Genomic DNA, 21,650 nt, shown 5'->3' with positions numbered 1-21,650 from the left:
TTCTGATAAAAGAGATAAGGCATGTGAGATAGAGAGTTCCACGTCAGGCACAGGGTAACAGTAAAGAAATGTATGCTTGAAATGCAAGCAAGGGAGACAATCTAAAGATGAGAGTATGTTCACGGGGGTGATGACAATAGTAATTTACAGAGATCATGCAAATGCATGGGGAAAACAATCAGATCCAGGCTTCCATGAGGTTCTAAGGTCCTTGCCAAGGGAAATGATTTGTAGATGATCTTACTTGGTGAGAATATGCCAATATCATATTTTCAATACAAGTTTGAAATGAAGTTTGAGATTATAAAATACCATCAAGACACATTTTAAAACCTGACTAAATCAAATCAAAGTCCTGTATTTACTTGACCTTTGTTTTAGCGTCAATACATATGTGAGCTGAATTGAATTTCCAGTCATGTCTGAATTATACCTTCAGAAGTTCAGTCTAGGACTTTGTTTCATCAGTCTTGCCGCCTCCAACAATAATTTGCATTTGTTCATAGACGCAGATCTCTTGGTTCTGATTGAAATGATTTTTTTTTTTTTTTTAAGGTTTAAAAGGAGAGAAGTATTGGCCTGAATCAAGCATTTGTCTTTACGGGGTTGCTGTTCAAGTGGTGTGACTGAATCAGACGAAGCAGCCTCATGTAGGCACTTTGACACAGAGAATTTCAGAGCCAAGTCTAATGACAGCATTTACTCTTAATATGGATGATGTGAGAACAGAAACATAATGTTTATTAGCAGCCCTTACAAAAACAGTAGCTAAAAGAAAGAGCAGAGAAGATGAAAACGGGAAGTACTCAGCAGAGAGCTCCCATTTTTCTTGTGAAATTAATTCACATTATAGGGTGTGCTGCCTTGAATGAATTTCCTTCCTTTTACACTCCCACTTAGCTTTCCTTTAAGTGTCAAAAGAAGCGGGTGGTGGAAAATGCGGGGTACCAGTCATTTTGACATTCCTTTGCAAATTAGTCAGGCTTTGATAGTACAGGTCGGCTCTACCAGGCAGGGGGGCTTTCAGCTTTGGAAATCTGGCAGGAGTTCAAGAGCAACGTGTTGCTTTGAACTCACTTGTTAGCTGTGCAAAATAAACACCATCCACCTTGCAATAAAAAAGCATCAGCAGGAGAAAAAAAGAGAACATTCTAAACCCCTCCCTTGAGACTTCAAAACCCTCGCTGGGGCTGCTAAATTAGGACAGGAAAAATAAGGCCTGCTTGTGAAAAGAAAGGAGGGGGGAAAGAACTATCCTTCAACAAACACACACAAAAATTACAATCACCGAGAACTAATTATGTTTTCATGATCACAAACGCATTGAGAGTCTGAAAGCTCACGGACGCATCCTGATGCTGCTATAAAATGTTTCCTGGCTAATTATTTGCCAGTACAACTGTTCACTTCCTGTGGTGGATTTATGCTAAATCCTGTTATTAGTCTTGCTCTGCAATTGCCATTGTCTATGACTAGAAGCAAGGCTGAAAGGCTACAGTCAGCCTTTTATTACACAACATTGAATGGAGATTTGACCCAATGTCCGACCACTTCCCCCCTTTGGTTTTTATGTGAGCTCGCTGAGCCTTTTCCTATAAATCACAGGGTTCCAATGAACTTTTACTCTTTTTTCTCTCCTTTCAACTCTACTACTTTGTGTGTGTGTGTGTGTGTGTGTGTGTGTGTGTGTGTGAGTGCACACTTTAAAAATAAACCACGCCATTTCTTTTCCTCTTTAGCAGTAGTTAAAACCTTTCATCATACACAATTTCTACAGTTCTTACTCCAAAAAGATACACGAAACCCATTTTTGATGACTTGGTATAGGTTGGTGCTTGAAATGGGGAGCAGTAAAAATAAATAAGATAAAGCAATCATTAAAATAATTTACATTTTAGCAAGGATATACTCATAAATAAGTGTAATGTGCAAACTGTCACAGCTAAAGTAAAACAAAAAATTATAGTAGTTAGAATAAAAATGAAATACTTTCAGCAGAAATCCAACTAAACATTTTCTAGAATGTTTGATGTGATGGGGATTATAAGCAAATTTGATTATACCTTAAATACAAATTCTCCTTCAGATAAAATTAATACAAGTATTGTGAATGACCTAAAAGAAGTTTTCGCAAATATAGCTTGTCCTTTTTTTTTTCTTTCTTGTAGTTTGTACTATTCTAAATCTCCAAGATACAAATGTAGTATTCTTGACTTGTGGTGCTACAAATTTAACCACTTTATTTATTTATTTGTTTACTTATTTATTAAAGATTTTATTTACTTACTTGACAGGCAGAGATCACAAGTAGGCAGAGAGGCAGGCAGAGAGAGAGGGGGAAGCAGGCTCCGCGCTGAGCAGAGAGCCCAAAGCGGGGCTCCATCCCAGGACCCTGGGATCATGACCTGAGCCAAAGGCAGAGGCTTTAACCCACTGAGCCACCCAGGCATCCCTAACCACTATATTTAAAAGCTAGTCTCAGATTTAGAAATCAAATATTAAAGATTTATGGAGACTGTAGATTTTTAAGAGTAAAATAGGCTATGAGAAAGAAAACTTAGAATGATTACAAAGGCTTGATTTCCAGGTTATTTACTCCATTTACCCCTCAGTTTTTTATGGTTGCATGCACATCTTTGTTAATCACTCTCTTTAAAAATGGTTATCAAAATCATATCTGCAAGAATTACAGGAGTACTCCTTGCCAGGTTTTAATATTTTCTCATAGATCTTTTTCTAACATTCATTTAGATGATGATAAACACTTTAAGAATCTATCTTCATTGCAAATACCCTTTGTCCCTGAAATTATCTTAGAAAAGTTTATCCAGAGGGACATATGTTCTGTCCAGATATTTTTCTATTTAATTATAAAGTACTACAGGTAACCAAAAACAGGCACAGGTTAAATAAATTATACCATAGCCAAACTATGGTATACTACATAGCCATTAAGAAGAAGAAGAAGAAGAAGAAGAAGAAGAAGGGGGGGGAGGAAGAGAGGGAGGGAGGGAGGCAGGGAGGAAAGAAAATGGAAAAGAAAGAAAAGAAAAAAGAAAAGAAAAGAAAAAAGAAAAGAAAAGAGGAAAGAAAAGGAAAGAAAAGAGAAAGATGGGGGGAGATTGGTTTATAATGTGCAAAAAGATGTCCATGATCACTTTTGAATGAAAAGAGTTAAGTAGCAAATAATATGTATAGAAAATGTCATTTAAAAAAAAAACACAAAACCCTGTATAAGTGTTTGTATATACAGAAGAAATCTGGAGAGTTAGGTACCAGCTCATGAACAGGCCATTCCTAAGGACACAAAAAAGATGGACATAAGAAGGCCATTGTCACTATTTGCCTAATATAACCTGGTAGTGTTTGCTTTTTTTCAAAAGGCACTGTTCATTTAGTATTAAAAAATAATAATAATAATTAAAGGCAGAGCAGCACAACGAAAAGAAAATGTGATCTAGAACTACACATCTTTGATTTGCGTTGGTGGTGGGTGTCAACAAATCTTTCATTTCTTCAATAAAATATATTAATTCTGTTGTATTAGAAACCCATAAACGGATGTTTTCTGAGGACACATCTCCTCTCTGAAATGGTCTGTGAAAAATGGTCTACTATGGCCCAAGTGTCTCCTTCACACCTTATTTCCCTCTAATAAAAAGTGGAGATGGGTATTGAGAATCCTGGCTACATTCCACAGCAGCCAATAGCTCTGACCTTCTGAGGGCATGTGAGTGTCTCCTTCCTGCTCAGAATAGGGGTCAGAAGGAGGTTTGGATAAACAGAGGTAAAACTGTATCCCCTCAGTGCCCCATCACACTCCCTTACTTCCGGAGCTCTTTTCTTGTGCATGCATCCCTCTACCTCTCCACACACCCTCCCACGCTCACACTCACCGCCCCACCCCCACTTTGTTCCTATTCCTCTTCTAGTCCTGCAAAGGCCCTGATCTGACGCTTGTGTTGAGCGTGTTTTGAGTTGGATGGTGGATTATTTTCCAAGAAGTCTAGGACCCTAGATCATGGAATGGTGGAAAGAACTTGGGCATTGACTTTGAAACTTGACATTTTCTTATTTATATAACCCTATATGAGAGTCATTCTTAGATAAATTTTAGACATTTTAACACGCAAACCTGCCTATATCAGTGTTAAGGTAATTTGTTTAATAGTACCTCCCTTAAAGGTTTGTGTAAAAAATAAATGCCTGTCACCTTACCTAGCACATAGTCCCCAGTGAACGAAGAATGAAAAGTAGGTATTAATACTACAAATGGCAGCTATTGATAGTTTTTTAAAAAAATATATTTATGTAAGTTTCCCTGGGATTTTAGTAAACAAGTCTGAGGATCTGGTAATTTCTTTATTCTGTCTTTGGGGCCAGCTGTGTGGATTATACACTATACCTGAGTGTTGTATATTATATTTATTACTTTTTATAAGTAACAGTGCCAATATATGCTCTTAGTGTTAATTTTCATGTAAAGTCACATATCTGAATTCCACTAATTGAACCAGGCAACTTCTTCCCTGATTCCTTGAAACTTGGAAAGATCATGAGCCCCCAGATATCTCCCCAGTTAAGCTGAAAATAGCATCTGTAGAATATTTCCTTGAGGTTAAAATATTTTCTCTGGGAAGTGATAATGAGTGCCAGCATTTGAAGTCATTAACATCATGGTAGGAGTTAGTTCATGAGATTAGCTAGATTTAGCAAATTAGAAACCAAGGGGAAAGTAACATATTTGTCAAAGTCTATTGCCCAGTAGGTGGATTTGTAGAGCAAGGAAGTGTAATTGACAGACCTGGCTTGGAACCTGGCTAAAACCCCTCTTTGCTATATGACTTTGAGTCCATAATTTAATCCCAGTTCTTTCATTTGCGAAAAGGGAGAAAAGATACCCACCTAAGAGTGTTGCTGTGAGGATAAAACACGAAAGATTTTTTTTTTTTTAATTATAAAAGGCACTTGGTAAATATTAGTTACTTTTTTTTGCTCCATTAAGCCCAGGCCTTACTTCCTACAATGGCTTGACTTCAATTCAAAAGATACATACTTGAGAGCAGATTATATTCCAGACATTATAATAGGTATGAGAACACAACACGTAAATGGATGGATGAAGGGATGACTGGAGCATTCAAGGAGCTCAAGCTGGGTAGGTGAGCCAGACGAATGAACACATATTTATGCATTAGCATGATAGGAGCTATGGGCAAGCGCATAACTTGGGTGCAAGGAGCATGGAGTGAGGGAAATATATTCAGAGGACAAGACCTTTGAAAATAAAGAACTACGTAGAAAATGAATGAGAAAAGAGCGGGCCAGAATGTAAATAGAGTGAACCCCACGAGCAAAAGCATTTTTGCTTTTGCATTTTAAAGGAAAAATGAAATCCTGATGCTCTGGGAATACTGAGAACAGGTACAAGGGAAATCAATACAGGAAGTGGTTGGAATTTCATAACATGACATGGGTCATGTTATGAAAGGTCTTACATATCATGTTAAGGATTCAGGGTTTTAAACTGAAAGAAAGATCACTATGCCAGGGAGTGACAAGATCTGTTTTGAATTTGAGAGAGATCATTTTGAGAATGGTAGATGGATAGGAAAGAGTTGAGTGAGTGGGACCAACCTGATAACTGGGTTACCAACAGGGACCAGTTCAGGTTTGGTCATTGGACATTTAATAAATATTTATTGAGTACATTCAAGTGATTCAGAGACCAAGTCAGGAGAAAAATGAGAAAAACAAAAGGCAATGGAAGTAGGGATGGATAAAGAATCAGTTATGAAATAGATTGATATGTTTAAGATAGCAGGGAAAAAGGGGACAATTTGCAAATATTCTCAGTGTGCATGCTCAATTATGTAAATTTAATGTATGGGAATAGCATTATTCTTAGCACTGTGATTTGGTTACTTGATTTTTAAAATAGAATTTTCCTCTCGAAATATAAACATACACCATAAAATAAGCTCCTTTAAAATGCAACATTGAAGTTATGTTTGATGGAAATCATTTCCCTTTGTATAAAACAAACTAAGTCAGATTCTGCCTATCATCCATATATCCCTTGTATCTACTAATTCTATGTGGAGAAGTTGACAGAATTAATTTGTTAGAAACTGCTTGCAATTGCTTTAATTAATGATTTATCTACCTTGAATTTATCTGCCCAAAAACATATGAAAGAGAGCAATTCCTACCTAATATTACATCAAAATCATAATAATTATCATCATTGTAACAATCAAAAGAGTCCTTTTTCAACACATTGCAAAGCCCTGTCTAGTTACAGATACCATTATCATCCATTAAGTGGCAACAATTGTTTTGGTCGCTGAGGAAGAAGCAGCAAAACTGTAGGACCCAGTCCTTTCCCCCAAAGAGATTATAGTCAGGGGATTCAGAGAAGAGTTTAGAAAAATTTTGGTAAAGGGTCAGATAGTAAATATTTTAGGCTTTGTGGGCAAAGAGAGAAAAATCAAGAATATTATGTAAGAGAGTAAAATTTTCTATAAATTTTACATTGATAAAATTTTAAATAATAATAACAACAAAGTATAATTTTTATAATATAGATCTGCTAATAAGAAGAATATAATTTGGGGGGGAGGTGATAGCATTTCATACAGGGTTCAAAATTAGTTCTCTATCATCAAAATTGATTGCAAATGTTTATTTGCTAATGCCGATTTGTAAAATCTGTATGAGACTTTCTATATTTCTCCTTTAAAAATGTCCTTTCAGACAGAAGGTAACCATTAGTGTCTGACTTTAATTGACATATTCATCATTTGGAGGGCTTTTGGAGCATTCCATTAGATTCTTCTCTTGATATTTTCATTTTAGCATGTGATTACATTGCTGATTATTAACTTCCACTTGCATGTTGGGAGCTCCTCCATTATACATTTCAATGGGTTTTTGAAATATGGAAATTTCCTCATACTTAAATCACGTTTGAAACATGTCACTGGAGCTCAGAAGATATATCTACTACACATTTGTGTAGGAAGGGAGATCTTGCTCCTCACTTTACCCTTTGCTGGAAAGGGAAGTGACTAGAGCAGCTTGACATTATTTGTGATTCATTTTTATCAAAATGATTTTATTGCAGTCCAAGTTTCTCAGACAGTATTGTTTGACCTTGTAATCGTAGGTTGAATTCATAAAGAAACAACATCCAGTCCACAGCAAAAACTAACTTCCAAGGCCATTCAGTGTTTGAACATAGTGGTTGAAGGTAATTCTCATTCATAAAAATTTTTAAAAATCTTGACCCTGAGCTTAAAAAAGCTCAATAAAACTTTCTCACAGCTATACCACAGCAGATTTCTGTGTGACAGGCCAAGTCAGAATATTCCTCTCCTATTTATGACAAAAATTCACGGAACTGATGATGATGGTTAGCCCACAAGAGCGAAGGAAGTTTGCTGTTGACACTACTGGTTTAGAAGCTTATGGTAGATTAATTTTCTGCAAAGCTCTGCTGATGAAATAATACAATGAATAAACATAGGCTTTAAACATTTTACATTTTCACAGACTTCCCACATTTTTAAACTAAATCATTTTCTGCTCCATGCACATTTTTACCACTATGACTTTTAACACATCTCGGCGGATTCCAATTGAGATTGTACTGAAGTTGTGTTTTTTCAACATCTTGGAAAATATTTTTGCCTATAGTTGTTATATGCTAACTCTTCACAGAGGCTAATTCCTTAGCCACTTCAAACTAAGCATTGCCTCCTCAAATAAAAAACAGCTGAGCGACATTTTTAACATCTGTCAATTCATCAAAAGCCAAGTAAAATTATTCAAAATCACTTGCTTTGTGTATTATTCAGTTATTGATGCTGCCCTTAATAGTCTCGATTTTTTGACTAAGCATTCTCACCAATAGGTTACTATTCTTTTTTTTTTTAAGATTTTTATTTATTTATTTGACAGACAGAGATCACAAGTAGGCAGAGATGCAGGCAAAGAGAGAGAGGGGGAAGCAGGCTCCCCGCTGAGCAGAGCACCCGATGCGGGGCTCAATCCCAGGACCCTGGGACTGTGACCCGAGCCGAACGCAGAGGCTTAACCCACTGAGCCACCTAGGCGCCCCATAGGTTACTATTCTTCAGCAAGCTTGTTTTCTCCAGACATGTTATATCAAAGTCAGTTTAATTACATCACCCTCAATAAATACATTTCCTTGTATGGCTAACAGATACAATGTTTTTGCTTGCGACTCATTGTAACACTTCATTTTGTGAAAAACTTCTGCTAAGATAGGGTATTTTGTTTTAACTTTTCTAATTTTCCTGCCTTCTACTCTCCTGCAAGCTGAAAATATTATAATTAGTACTTTGCCTAGTAATGTTGAAGCATACTATCTTTTAGTATAGCTATATTGTCTTTGAATAACAAAACAGAGCTTTGCCATTTAATTTCATAACAAAATAATCCACACTCAACTGTGCCTTACATGTACAATACTCAAAGTCCACTTTTCTTTTGTTTTCTTGTTTTGACATGATGGATTTATGTTGGTAATAAAAATCGAATAAAATGCCTCAGTACTGGGATATGTATGATACTTGCAATGCTGTTGAGTTATAACTATGTCACTGCTATGTGTACCACGCTTAGCAACAGTGTGAAGTGAAAGAGTATGTCCTAGATTGTCACAACTACCCACTTTGCCTTTGTAGCATGAACACACCCAGGCAATATTGACTTTTTTATCCTTTTTTAAAAAGATTTTTTTTTCCTTAGGTTATCTCTATGTCCAATGTGGGGCTTAAACGACCAACCTGAGATAAAGTCACACGCTCTGCAGACTGAGCAAGCCAGGTGCCTCCTTCCCCACAGTATAGAAATTAATGAGCCTATCTGCGTGCCAAAAAAATCTTCATTTGTAGACCCTAAAATTTCACTTTCATGTAATTTTTATGTCCGAAAATTTTTGATTTTTTAAACCACTTTAAAAAGATAAAACCTGGGCATCTGGGTAGCTCAGTTGGTTAAGTGGCTGCCTTTGGCTCAGGTCATGATTCCAGGGTCCTGGATTGAGCCCCGCATCGGGCTCGCTGCTCAGAAGAGAGCCTGCTTCTTTCTCTTCCTCTGCCCATGGCTCTGCTTACTTGTGCTCTCTATCTCTCTGTCAAATAAATAAATAAAATCTTAAAAATAAATAAATAAATAAATAAATAAATAAATAAATAAAAAGATAAAATCTATTATTGGTTCATAAACCATATAAAATAGGTGGCAGGCTGGATTTGGTCTTCAGGTGGTTGTTTGCTAATCCCATCTAGGATGTTGCCTGGTACGTAGTAGGTACTTGACAAATATTTGTGGTTGAATGAATAGTTTGCAAACTATAGTGCACTTGTGAATCATACTCACTAGAGCAGCAGTTCCTGATATCCACCCCCAATCTGACTTAGCAAGTATGGCAGGTACTTTTTTTTTTTTTTTTAAGATTTTACTTATTTATTTGACAGAGAAAGAGAGATCACAAGTAGGCAGAGAGAGAGGAGGAAGCAGTTCCCTGCCAAGCAGACAGCCTGATGCGGGGCTCCATCCCAGGACTCTGAGTTCATGACCTGAGCCGAAGGCAGAGGCCTAACCCACTAAGCCACCCAGGTGCCCCTGGCAGGTACATTTTTAACAAGCACTTGGCCACCTGACCCTGACAGTGCTCAGACCATTCTTTGGAAAAACTGCTGTGTTTCTTAATTTCTTTAAAACTTCTCAGATTATTTTCCTCCTTAAATACATTTTAATTAATCCTTGATAAAAAAAATTGCAGTGTCTTAATTATTTTTTCAATATTGAAAAATATGGGGCGTCTGACTAGCTCAGTCAGTAAAGCAAGTGACTCTTGATCTCAGGATTGTGGGTTCAAGCCCCACATTGGGTGTAGAGATTACTTAAAAATAAAATCTTTAAAACAAATACTGAAAAATCCACCTTAATATTTAAATTAATTGTCTTCTGAGCAGAAGGTATATTAATGTCATTGGACTAACAGAATGTGATTATCAATAGATTAAAAAAAATAAATATATATTATATTTATATTTATATATTAATATATAATATCCAAACAAAAATTATCTATATCTGTATTTCAAGATGCAATGGTAAAAAAAATCCTTCAGACTTGATAATTTGTCAGTCTTCCTTGGGTCTGGGCAAGCAATTTTCTAATTAAGGATGATTTACTAAACTTCACGGCTGCTTTCCAGGACTCAGGTTTATGAAATGGGGAACCATTTCAGATTTCATGAGAGATTTGCAAACCTTACTTGCGAATCTATTTTTTCATTATTTCAAATTACAATCAGCTCTGAAGTATGTATGTAGGTAGTATGCCATATGTTGGTTATGACTTGAGAAGTTCTAAAATACCACACAGCTTTCTATGTGTTAGATGACAATGTCAGAAGGTTTTGTCTTCAATAAGACTTAATTATCACATGTTTCATTAAAAAATGGGTATTTGTACCATCAGCCCCTGGAAAATCTAAACATTGTTAAGAGATTGTACTAAATGACTGCCAAGGGGTCTTATAATGTTGAGATTCTATCATTTCATGTGGCTATATTTTTCCTGAATATCTGGTTCAGATCCAAGGGTAGAGGGAAAGCAATGTTCAATTATAGAATGTAGAAAAGATAATGCTCATATGCCTGCAAACTTTTAAGAGATAAAAACATCAAGATTGTGTACTTCACACATTAGACAGAGTATGTATTATATTATATTGAAGTATTAATGTGAGTTAGAGAATTGGAGGGAGTCCTAGAAATGATGGTGGACAGTATCTCACCAGAGAAAACATCATGTCATTCAGCTACTTAAAATCACTAAGCCCTAAATTTTGATGCAACCAGTACAAAACAGAAATATAATAAAGTTATATACGTGTCTGAATCAGACAGGAGGCTTTTACATTAATTCTGGATGACTGGTTAGAATTAATTTCACAAATGTCTGCTGAGACTCAATAAAACCATCAAAAATAATAGATAGCTCTCCAGCTTAGTGACCCCTAAATGAGAGTAGTCTGATGTAGTTTATCTGAAGACAGATAATTTATATGATATAAACTTAGATGGTTATATAATATATTGGGGATTAATGTATTGGTAGACTGAGAAGATAATAACTCGCTGTTCATCCTGAGATTGAGAAGACTATATTAGACCCTTAATCCTATCTACCTGACAGGTATTACTGCCCCACTTTATAGAAATGGATACAAAGCTTAGAGAGGTTAGGATATTTGTTCAAGGTCATGTATAAGAGACAGGTCTTAGATCCAAAGCTCTTCTTCCTACCATATGTCATTAAAAATCTAATTTCTTGAACTTTACTTTGGATAGCATTGAGTAATTATTTTAGTGGATAACACATTTTCCACTTGATAACTTTCATGAGTCATCTAGATATAAAATGATAAATGAGTCACGCTTTACTCCCTCCCTCCCTAACTTCCCCATCCTCTTCTTACCACCCACATATTCATTAATACACTGCATCCATGAAGGTAAAGTATTTTTTAAAAATATGAACTCCTGAGTCACCATGCCAATCTAATATAATAGTTAATATGTCAAGTAATGTTTTCTCTTCTTGGTGTTAGTCATAGAATAGGGTTGGTTCTAATGTGTATCATTTATTTATTCATTTTGATGACATTTGTTGGTTTCTTTCAAGATGATTGCTGCCTTTAGATTACTATTATTGAGATTGATTTCATACTTCAGTGCACTAGACAGAATAACAGTCTCCCAAAGATACCCATATCCTAATCCCTGCAAGCTGTTAATGAAAGGGATTTTGCAGATGTGATTAAATTCAGAATCTTGAGATGGGGGTGGATTCCTGGATTACTGCTTGGGCCCAATGTTGTCAAAAAAGTCCTTAAAAGAGGGAGATGGGAGGATGAGAGTCAGAGAAGAGATGTGATGGACTTTGCAGATAGAGAGAGGGGCCACATGTCAAGGAATGTATATGGCCTCTTGAAGCTGGAAAAATAAGGAAACAGACCCCTTTCTCCCACGCTCTCTAGAGGAATGCAGCCCTGCAAACACTTTGGTTTTGGTCCAGCAAAATGCGCTGCAGATTTCTGACCTCCAGAACTATGAAATAATAAGTTCGTGTTGTTTTAAAACACTAAGTGTTGTTTAAAACACTTTAAAACATTAAGTTTGTGGTAATTTGTTATAGCAGCAATAGAAAACTAATACATACAGCAAATCCTCATACAAACAAACTCGATGAGCAGTATTTCACTAAGATATTGTAGCTTGTATGTGGTCACTTCTAAAAAACGATGTATTTTTGGTAAAATCTTGATAATTTTTTAGAATCACATTTCAAATGGAAACTTCAGTTTGCCGGTACTTTAATGAAGACTAATGGTTTGTAACTCTTTCAGGTCCTGAACATCTTCTGCCTTATTATTTAAATCATCATCCTTGGAGCAGTGATACTGTAGACACAAATTAAATGTTTCTCATGATGACACTTTCTTCCAAGGTTGATAAGTACCAATGAACACATCTTAAAAACCACAGTGTGCCAACCCTTATGTATGAAAGTCATATCCTATAGGACAAACTTTAGGAAAATTATAAAGCAAACATGGTAAGATTCAAAATTTTTGAGACTCAAAAAATGTTTAATGACTACATTCTATTAATATAAAATATATGAAATCTCAATGTTAGTATGGATATAAATTTTTAAATAGGATAAAACCAAATTTTAAATTAAATGGCATTAATTTGTTTAATTACAGGCAGGTAATGTTTAACATTTAAAAATCTTATTTCTCTGATTTGGTTTAGAACCCCACTGCATAACTAAAAAGCATCTTTCTAAATCCAGTTTTGAAGCAATGGGCCAATGTAAAAATTCTGTAAAACCATAAAAAACAGAGTCAGTTTGGTACATAGGAAATTTAGATGGTATTAATAATTGTTAAAATTTACTGAATGGTGAAAGCATTCTAAGTGCATGTATAAGTACACTGGCCACTGCTTTTTTCCAATTTTATAAAAGGCACAACTGAGGTAGAGAAAAATTAAATAATTCACTCAAGTTCACACAGCAAATATGTGATAGACCTAGGGTTTGTAAATGGTACCTTAGTTTATAGCATGGGTCACCAACAGGTAATGGCTCTCTATACTAAGAATTGACTAGATGATTTTCATACAATTTTCAATTTCAATAAGGCATATAAAATAGTTGAAAATGATTTTAAAAAATTAGAGTACAAAATGGCATGCAATAAAATTCTCTCTTGACTCATGTATCCCCATACTCACCTCTCAGAATGTTCACTTTCAACTACTGATATTTTTAGTTTTTCTGGTGGTTGCATACATAGATATAAATAATATGCTTATACCACTATATCTTGTTTCATCAGTTTTAGTGTGAAAATATCTTCCTTTTGCCCCCATCCCTGATAGAGAGTTGATACTGCATTCTGATCTCAAGAAAACTTCCCCCTAACACCTGAAAGGGTTTGCTCCAAAGAATTATTAGTACCCAGTATAGGTGATGAAAAATCTCTTAGTCTGTAGTGTGATGGTCCTTCTTCTGTTATAAACAAATGTTTTTCCCTTCTGTCCAGAATTTTTCAAAAATCCTCTTTAACTTGATGTGCTGAAAACTTCACAAAAATGTATTCAGATAAAAGTCTTTTCTTTTTTTTCTTTAATCTTCCTGGAAACACAATGGGCTTTTTCAACCTAAAGTTGAAATAGTTAATATCTGGAAATTTGTTCTAATATACCTTATGTAATTTTGTGCCATCAATTTTCTATTTTTTATCTTTTTGGAATGACTATTAACTAAGTTTTAAATTTCCTGGAATGGTTCTCTATGTTGCTCATGTTTACTTTTAATGTTTTATTTCATTTATTTCAGTGTTGCTTTATATTATATAAGATTTTCTTGATTTTAGCTTTCACTCATTGGTTTTTTTTTTGTTGTTGTTGTTTAAAGTTTGGCAATCATATTTTTTAGTTTCTAAGAACTCTCTTTAACTCTCTCTTTTTCTCTGGCTATTTCTGTGTTCATGAAATAAGCACTCAAATCTCTGAGCATAATATTCAAGACAAGCCTTTTTTCTATTCTCTAAAGATTTATATTTCCTTATAAAATATAAGGAAATATATAAATTATATTTCTCTTTAAAAAAAACTTTTAAAACAAACTTAAAAAGAAAGCTAGATAGTGCATTACAACTTTTAAGAATGTGGCCTCTGGGAGTTAGACTTCTGGCTTTCAATCTCAGCTCCATTGTTTATTAACTATATGGCTTTGGACAGTGATTATGTTTCTAATGTGACTTAGTTTCCTCAACTGTAAAATAGTAATTATAGTACCCATCTAACAGAGATTTTAATTCTAAAAGAATTAAATTAGTAAAAAATATAAAGACATGGGCTGGTATCTATCATATAATAAATACTAATACATCATAGTATTAATTATTCTCTATGTTGGCCTAGTGATCCATGTTTTTCTGTTTTTACTGAAAAAATGAAGGTCTGGATTATTATAGGTGACCAGTGGAGATCTAGGTAGCTGTGCTATAGATAGGTGAGTTTCCACAATTCTCCCCCAAATAGGAAAGCTACTCAGAAAGAAAATGAGCTTCTCCAGCTCTGGTGACAGACTTCATCTTACTACAGTGTGGTGCTGTGTGCAGGAAGAAATCCAGAGGTCAGCTGGGCCTTCAAAGGCTAGGGTGAGGGGTGTTTGATCTTCCTTATCCATAAGGGAAGTCTTAGCTTCAAATGGGAAGTTTGTGAACTTCACCCCAACTCCCCCTGTTCTCATAAAGACTTTCATTGTTCTGCCTGGAAGTAAATGCTGGGCTGCAAATTCCAGTCTTTCTGCCTGCATGAGGGCTGAGGACTAGGGTTGGTACGGTGGCGCAAACTGTAGGCAGAAGTTCTTCTAATCCCCCTGTTTTAGCTCCATTCCTCCCTCCTGCTCTCCATGCTATCAACTCTGAGCTCACGGTGCTGCTGCCCAGAAGACGGGCTCCCACCAAGCTTCCTCACAGGTCACTCTGGAATGCGGATTCCTCCCCTTTTTTTCTTTGGTCAGCAGCTGTCCATTGCTCCTATCTTTCCGGGATTTGTTGAAATCTCTTGTTTGCTCTTGACTACGCCCTCTTTCCATCTTCCCTTTACTGTTATCAGTTTATTCCCTGTTCTACTTACTTGGAGTCATTTCATTGTGAAGTGGAAACAAAGGTTGTGCCTCCTGATGGACTAGTGGTGCTTAGAACAAAACATTGAGATGAGCCATGAGAGACTATGGACTCTGGGAAACAAACGGAGGGTTTTAGAGGGGAGGGGTTGGGGGGATGGGTGAGCCGGGTGATGAGTATTAAGGAGGGCAGGGATTGCATGGAACACTGGGTGTTATACACAAACAATGAATCATGGAACATTACATCAAAAACTAATGATGCACTGTATGGTGACTAACATAACATAATTTAAAAAAAAGAAAAAAATAGAATAAAACGTTGACCCCACCCCGGTCTCATTTAACTTTCATGAACTTTTACAATTATATAATACAGTACATGTTATTATTCCAATTTCATACATGAAAATTTTAAAAGTTTCAGAGGTATCTCAAGAACACATGGCTAGTGAGTGATAAATACCATTTAGATTCAAATTCAGGTCTTCCTAATAAAAAGAATTGCCAACTCTTGCCCTGAAATACAAGATTGGGGACCCAATATGAGGATGAACATTATGATGACTTAATATTAAGCATTTTGAAGAAAATAAAAATATTAATCATATAGATTTTGATACTATGTAGACAAATTACTAGGATTATTACATGAATTTTTAAAAAATTTAAGCTATGGTCTTCTATGCAGTGCTGGTTGGTGATGGCATTTGGATTCTCTAATAGTGGAATCCAATACTCAGGAAGGAATTTGAGTCCTGTGATTTGAAAGGTCTACGTTGTGTATTCTTCATTGCCCAATTCCAGCCAGTGTTTGTTACTAGCTCGGGCAGTAGAACCTAAGCCACAAGGAGACTTTCCCATTCCTCTCCAGTGCCCTTTAGGTAGCAAAAGCCCTCGTAATGTTTCTCCAGAAGCAAATGCAGTATGATGTGGAACCTAAATTAATTAATCCAGTACTCAGGCAGAGGTCTGAATTATTATCCCAGATCTACATTTTCTCTTAAAGACATGACGAGAAAAATGCTAAAAGTCTATCATCATTTTTATGAATTTATAGCAAAAACATTACTACTAAACATAACAAGCCAAGATCTTCTTGGATTTCAATTTAAGAAAATGAATATGCTGTTATTATTATTTCAAAAATTACCTGTTGTGTTACCTGACAACAATCTCAGTAAATGCAATCTGAGAGGAAAAGGAGATTATCTCTGTGTTTCAACAAAATGCAACATTTAATTGTTGAGTCTAGTTCTATGTTTGAAAGAAATCATCAAAACATAGATCACTGATTCCTTTGTTATTTTTTGGATAAAATTTGTGATTTTAGCATTATAAGGAAAAGACTGTGAAGATAAAGCATGCATGCTTTTACTGATGATTAGTAGCTATAACTAGATTCTTTCTTTATGACCACATGAGCAATCAGATCAAATCTTGTCTGTGATTAGTTCTTTCTGTTGATACACTTTTGACAATTTGAAAATCTTCAGCAGTTTGTGCATGAACCAGTCTTGAAAAGCAAAGTATAAGTACTCAGAAAAATAAATGGTTGAAGAAAAAGAGAATTTCCTAACCAAGTCTGAAAATACCATGATCAATTTAGATTTCTAAGACAATGTATCGATACAATCTTAAGTTCTTACAGGTGCAAATCATTACTAGTGTCCTGTGCAATGTCATTAAGATTTTTTAATACATATGCAAAGGTCTGATTTTATGACTCATCTGGTTGGTATGCTCAGCTAAATAAAGTTTTAGTGAATGAATGTGTGACTTGTTCTTAGCTGAACTCTTTTATTAGCCGTCCTTTCTAATTATTAACATCACTATTAATTTTCATATTTAAATATAGAAATCTGTCTATGCATGAGAAATAATAAATGGGGTCCAATTTTTATAGTCAAGGACTATAGCTGAATTGAGAAATAATAACCTATGTATTTCAACAACCAGTGCTGCAGCCACAATATGTCTGCCTGCATTCTTTATTTCTTTTACGTAGCTGTCCTTGTGAAAGATTTTATGTGTATTGCTGCAGTCAAAGATAAGTGCACTCAATGGCAAATTGGACATGGAAAGTTCTCTGGAAGAATAAAAAGCACATGTTCTGATCATCACCACCACCACCATGTTCAGATTTGAACCATAATTTAAAACACTTAAGAAGCATCTAAAATTTAATATTGCTATTTATGATACAGCAGCTTCTAAGATTCCCAAGTTGCCAGGATCTGCTAGAAAACAGTTCAGTTATAGAATACAAAGGAATCTAGATATCTTCACTTCCAACTCACATTGCAGGGGAATCAGTCTCTTTTAAGTTCTGTAATGACTATAATTTTGTACCTATTTCAGGAAGGCTATTTATTATAGGATAAATTGGTGTCAATCAAAATGCGTTCAAATAGTTCATATCTGTTCCTATGGTAATACAATCAGGTCCCAAATAAATTCCCACTGTAATCTGCCCACATTCAAGTTGGGGGGGAAAAAAAAAGTCTTTATATTTGACTGATTTGCCATTCTTGAGAATAGGCTCGACCCCTTCCCCAAATTTAAAGTTCAAATGTGTTTCAGATTACCCTCTCAAACACATACAACCCAGCTGACTTGTTTAAAACATATTGATTCCCCACTAGGCAGCTCCACCTGGGAGGAACTGATTTCTACCTAACATGTCAATTTTTGCCTTCCTCCTGGCCAAACACACACAAAGACACACACACATACACACATACACTTGAGTGAATGTTTTCACATTGAAACTGAAGATGTAAATGAAGGCCTGCAGTCTCTGTCTGGTTCTAGTTACAAGGTCTGTTTGTTGACATCACAGATGAAGGCCTGCTGGGTCTCTGGCACTGTCTACTTCATTTCCCCTCTAATTAGGCTTTGCCCTCAATTAAGTTAATGATGCAACTTTTCCTATAGATCATTTGCCCTTTCAATCAATTAGCAGAATATGAGGGTGCATCCCTCCTTGGCTTGGGAGGCATTTGCCTGAGGGCAGACTGCTCAGCTCCCAGAAGTACCACATAAGCAAAAGCAAGATGTTTACTACCATATAATATGTTATCCTAAGAAAACCAGACTTCCTAATGGAAGCCTTAACAAGACCTCATTTCACTCAATATTGATGTCTGTCTGGGTAGAGAATTTATCTGAAATACTGAAGCAGGTCAAAAATATTGATGAATGTGTTATGAATGTAAGGCAGTTCAAAATAAATTTAGAGTCAATATTTTAAGAGAGCAAATAAAGACTCCTATAAGATCAAGCAGAATTAGGAAACACACACACACACTTAAGTAACCTAGACAAATCGCTGAAGTTTTCAGTATTAGTGGAAGAAATCAAAATGATCCCTCTCAGACAAGATCACTTTTCTTAGCCTGTATTTAAAGATTACAGAATGGATTTTAAAATAACTTGGTTTTAAATAATAAAAATAACCGTAATGAGATTATTGTAGAACTCAAAAGTCATCTGTATCATTTGAATGATGTAAAGATCAAGATTTGAAGATAAAGTTGACTAATGCTTTCTTGAAAGGTGTGAAAATTAGGTTAAGAAAAGACAAATATGGAAGTTTTGCATTTCACTGAAAGGCAGGACTGTAAGAGAGAACCCTCACAGGGTTCTAAGCAGAAGAGAAATACTGACTCCATAGGGATGACAAATCTTTCCCAGAATATTGTTTGTTTGACAGAGTGTGGTCATTCTGTTACTTCTACAGAGGCATGTTCACCTGTAATATGTGATATCCACTTTTAATGAAACAGTACTGGGCTATCGATAGAGACTTCTGATAAAGAGAAACACTTCCACTGACAAGTTTTAGAAATATTATATTACTAAGAGCAGCTAAAGGAATGGGGTTCGCAGATTTTGCAGAAGAGAAGATTAAAAAAGACCATTTCAAATAATGTAAACATGTACGGAGAAATGCTGTTTAAGTGGGCTTCTTATTACATGGAGTAGAGCAAGGGAGGAGGTCTCTACTAGAGCGGAGATTTAAATTAGACACCAGAAAAGCATTCTACCTGGAAGCATTATCAACAATGAGGTACATACATAGCATGTTGAGGATTCTTCTCCAAAGATACTGAGCACAAAGGAGATATACTTCATTGTTTGAAGGGAATAATACGAGAAACTTTTCTCCCTTGCAAAAGGAACGATTGGGTCACCCCTCAGGTTGCTTTCCTTGATGCCTTTGGACCTTTAATCTCTGGTCTATGCGTCGGTACCCAGGTGAATGTTATTTGCTTTACACTGTGATCTCCAGCAAGGCAGAGTCATTCCAAACCCTGTATACACAGTATCATACCTGGAGAGAGGAGGTGGGTTGCACAGACAGCGTTAAACTCCATGCCGTATTTGGGGTTGGGCCTGACGAAAGCTAGGAGCCATGGAAGGTTTTACAGCTCTCTGTACTGAACAAGTTCAGATAATGTACCTAACTCCCCAGGGCTATTTGGCTTTAGATTTTCAACTAAGCCTCAGGTAAGACTGAAAACAACGATGGGCTCACCTGGTCCTTACATTCTTATCTATTCAAGTCCAGCGTGTTCAAACATTAACTCATTGTTTCCCCTCAGAGACAATGTCCATCTTCTTTCTAATTTGCTGCATTGGTACCCACACAGAAAAGCAACAATCACAACGGAGCACACCAACAGAGAAATAGAGCCTGCCTACCAAAGGTCCACTGAACCCTAGAGAGGGGAAAACAGCTCAAGCCACATAGCCAGTAGAGGAGAGCAATGGTATCCCAGCACAGTTAGAAATTACTTGATAGCTCAGGTTCTTTCCCCATAATCAAAGGTAAGGTAAATGATAATTAATAAAAATGAGAAGAACAGTGATTTTCAAGTTACTTTGGGATATAGGGTCCAAGTATAAGTATGAGTCAGGGCACTGAACACTACCACAGAAAGAGATGTATACTATCTGTGTCCTTTGTTTCACTCCAGAGGAAAGGGATTCAGGGAATGAAGAAGAAAATGAGTCTTCAGAAACCATTCTCAGAGAAGGCAAGTTTATACGGAATAGGATGAAGGCATTTTAAGCAGCCATGGCCTTGGGTGTATCAAAGTTGCAGCTTTTGGTACCAAAGGCATAACCCAATGTTCATACAATTAGACTGCTACCCTATGTTCATTCAATACAATTTATTTGATCTTGGGCCAATGAATGAAGAATCAATCTTATTACTTCCATTACTTCTTTTATAAGAGTTTGGAAGTAGCTGGAAAGGAGGCACTTGATTCCCAATTTGAATATAGATGCATCGTGAATTCACCGATAATATGAAACACAAACCAACATAGCTGTGGGCTATTGTCTGTTTCATCCTCCTTCCTCTGTGATCACTGTTTCACTAGGAGCCTCATCCGGCCTTTCTCAGATTACTGAACTGTCTCTGAGACAGGACTGGTTCTGCTTCTTTAGTGCATTTGGAGTGCCGGTGTACTAAAATTGTAAGTAGACACGATACTCTTTCCACCTTTAGCTCTGAAGTTAGCTAATGGTGCGATGCTACACAACAGAGCAATGGACCAATAAAAATTCTGAGTGCCAAAAAATTTGATGTCCTCTGCAAACACTTTCTTTATTTTTCTCTGTGTGAATAAATACCTTCCTCACTCCTCTTTGGGTAGTCTTCCAAAGAGAAGACTTCTAAGGTAGGTTCTTGCTTGTTTGGCTCATTCCTTGATTCAGGGCAATGACTCCTCCAACAAGTTTTTAATTTGTACCATTTTCCTATTTATTTTTCTTGAAGTACCTTTGGCCCATTATATAGGGTATATTATATATATAATATATAGGCTACACAATTAGCTGGTGAAAAATTCACAACTAGTCTATATTTATAGTAGAAAAAATCTCCAGGGACATATCAGGGATACTTGAAGTAAGTGTAAAGCATCCATCTCAACTTCCTCAAACAGAGGGACGATGTCCAAAGTATTAATCTAGAGAAGTCCACATTTTGTCACTTTTCAAGTTAACCATTCATGTTACTTTTTTCTTCCTTTCTTTTTTGACTAGCTTACTTTTTCATATCCATACACAAACCAGACCAAGGCTAAGCTGATTTTGTGGACAGACGTTCTTTGAATTCTAAGCAGACAACCTTCCTCCGGTCTTCCATGGTTGTATTTGATCCCTTCGCAACACCCTGCATCTTTAGTGTCCCGTTCACTAGAGAGCAGCCACCCTCAGCACGGAATTTTAAAGTTTTCCTCTCTCTTTTCAAAGTCTGTACTTTCCCCCCTTCCGAAGGATTCATATCTTTCTTCCCATCTTTTCTTGTGGGGGGTGGAGAGGTTTTTAATCTCCTTTTGTGATCCAACACCTTCCCCTGGGTCATTCCCCATAGTTTTTATTT

The 21,650-nt window shown here is 36.1% G+C and overlaps 1 pseudogene; it reads right to left on the bottom strand.

The window, feature by feature from the left end:
* The window catches only part of LOC111146924, a 31,226-nt pseudogene extending 16,006 nt beyond the window's left edge, over nt 1–15,220 (bottom strand).
* Nucleotides 15,221–21,650: the final 6,430 nt, after the last annotated feature.

Source organism: Enhydra lutris, unplaced genomic scaffold (genome assembly GCF_002288905.1).
Source record: "Enhydra lutris kenyoni isolate GAN:26980312 unplaced genomic scaffold, ASM228890v2 scaffoldscaffold15, whole genome shotgun sequence".
Taxonomy (NCBI): domain Eukaryota; kingdom Metazoa; phylum Chordata; class Mammalia; order Carnivora; family Mustelidae; genus Enhydra; species Enhydra lutris.
Note: the sequence above shows the minus strand (reverse complement) of the source record. Positions and strands in the feature narration are given on the sequence as shown.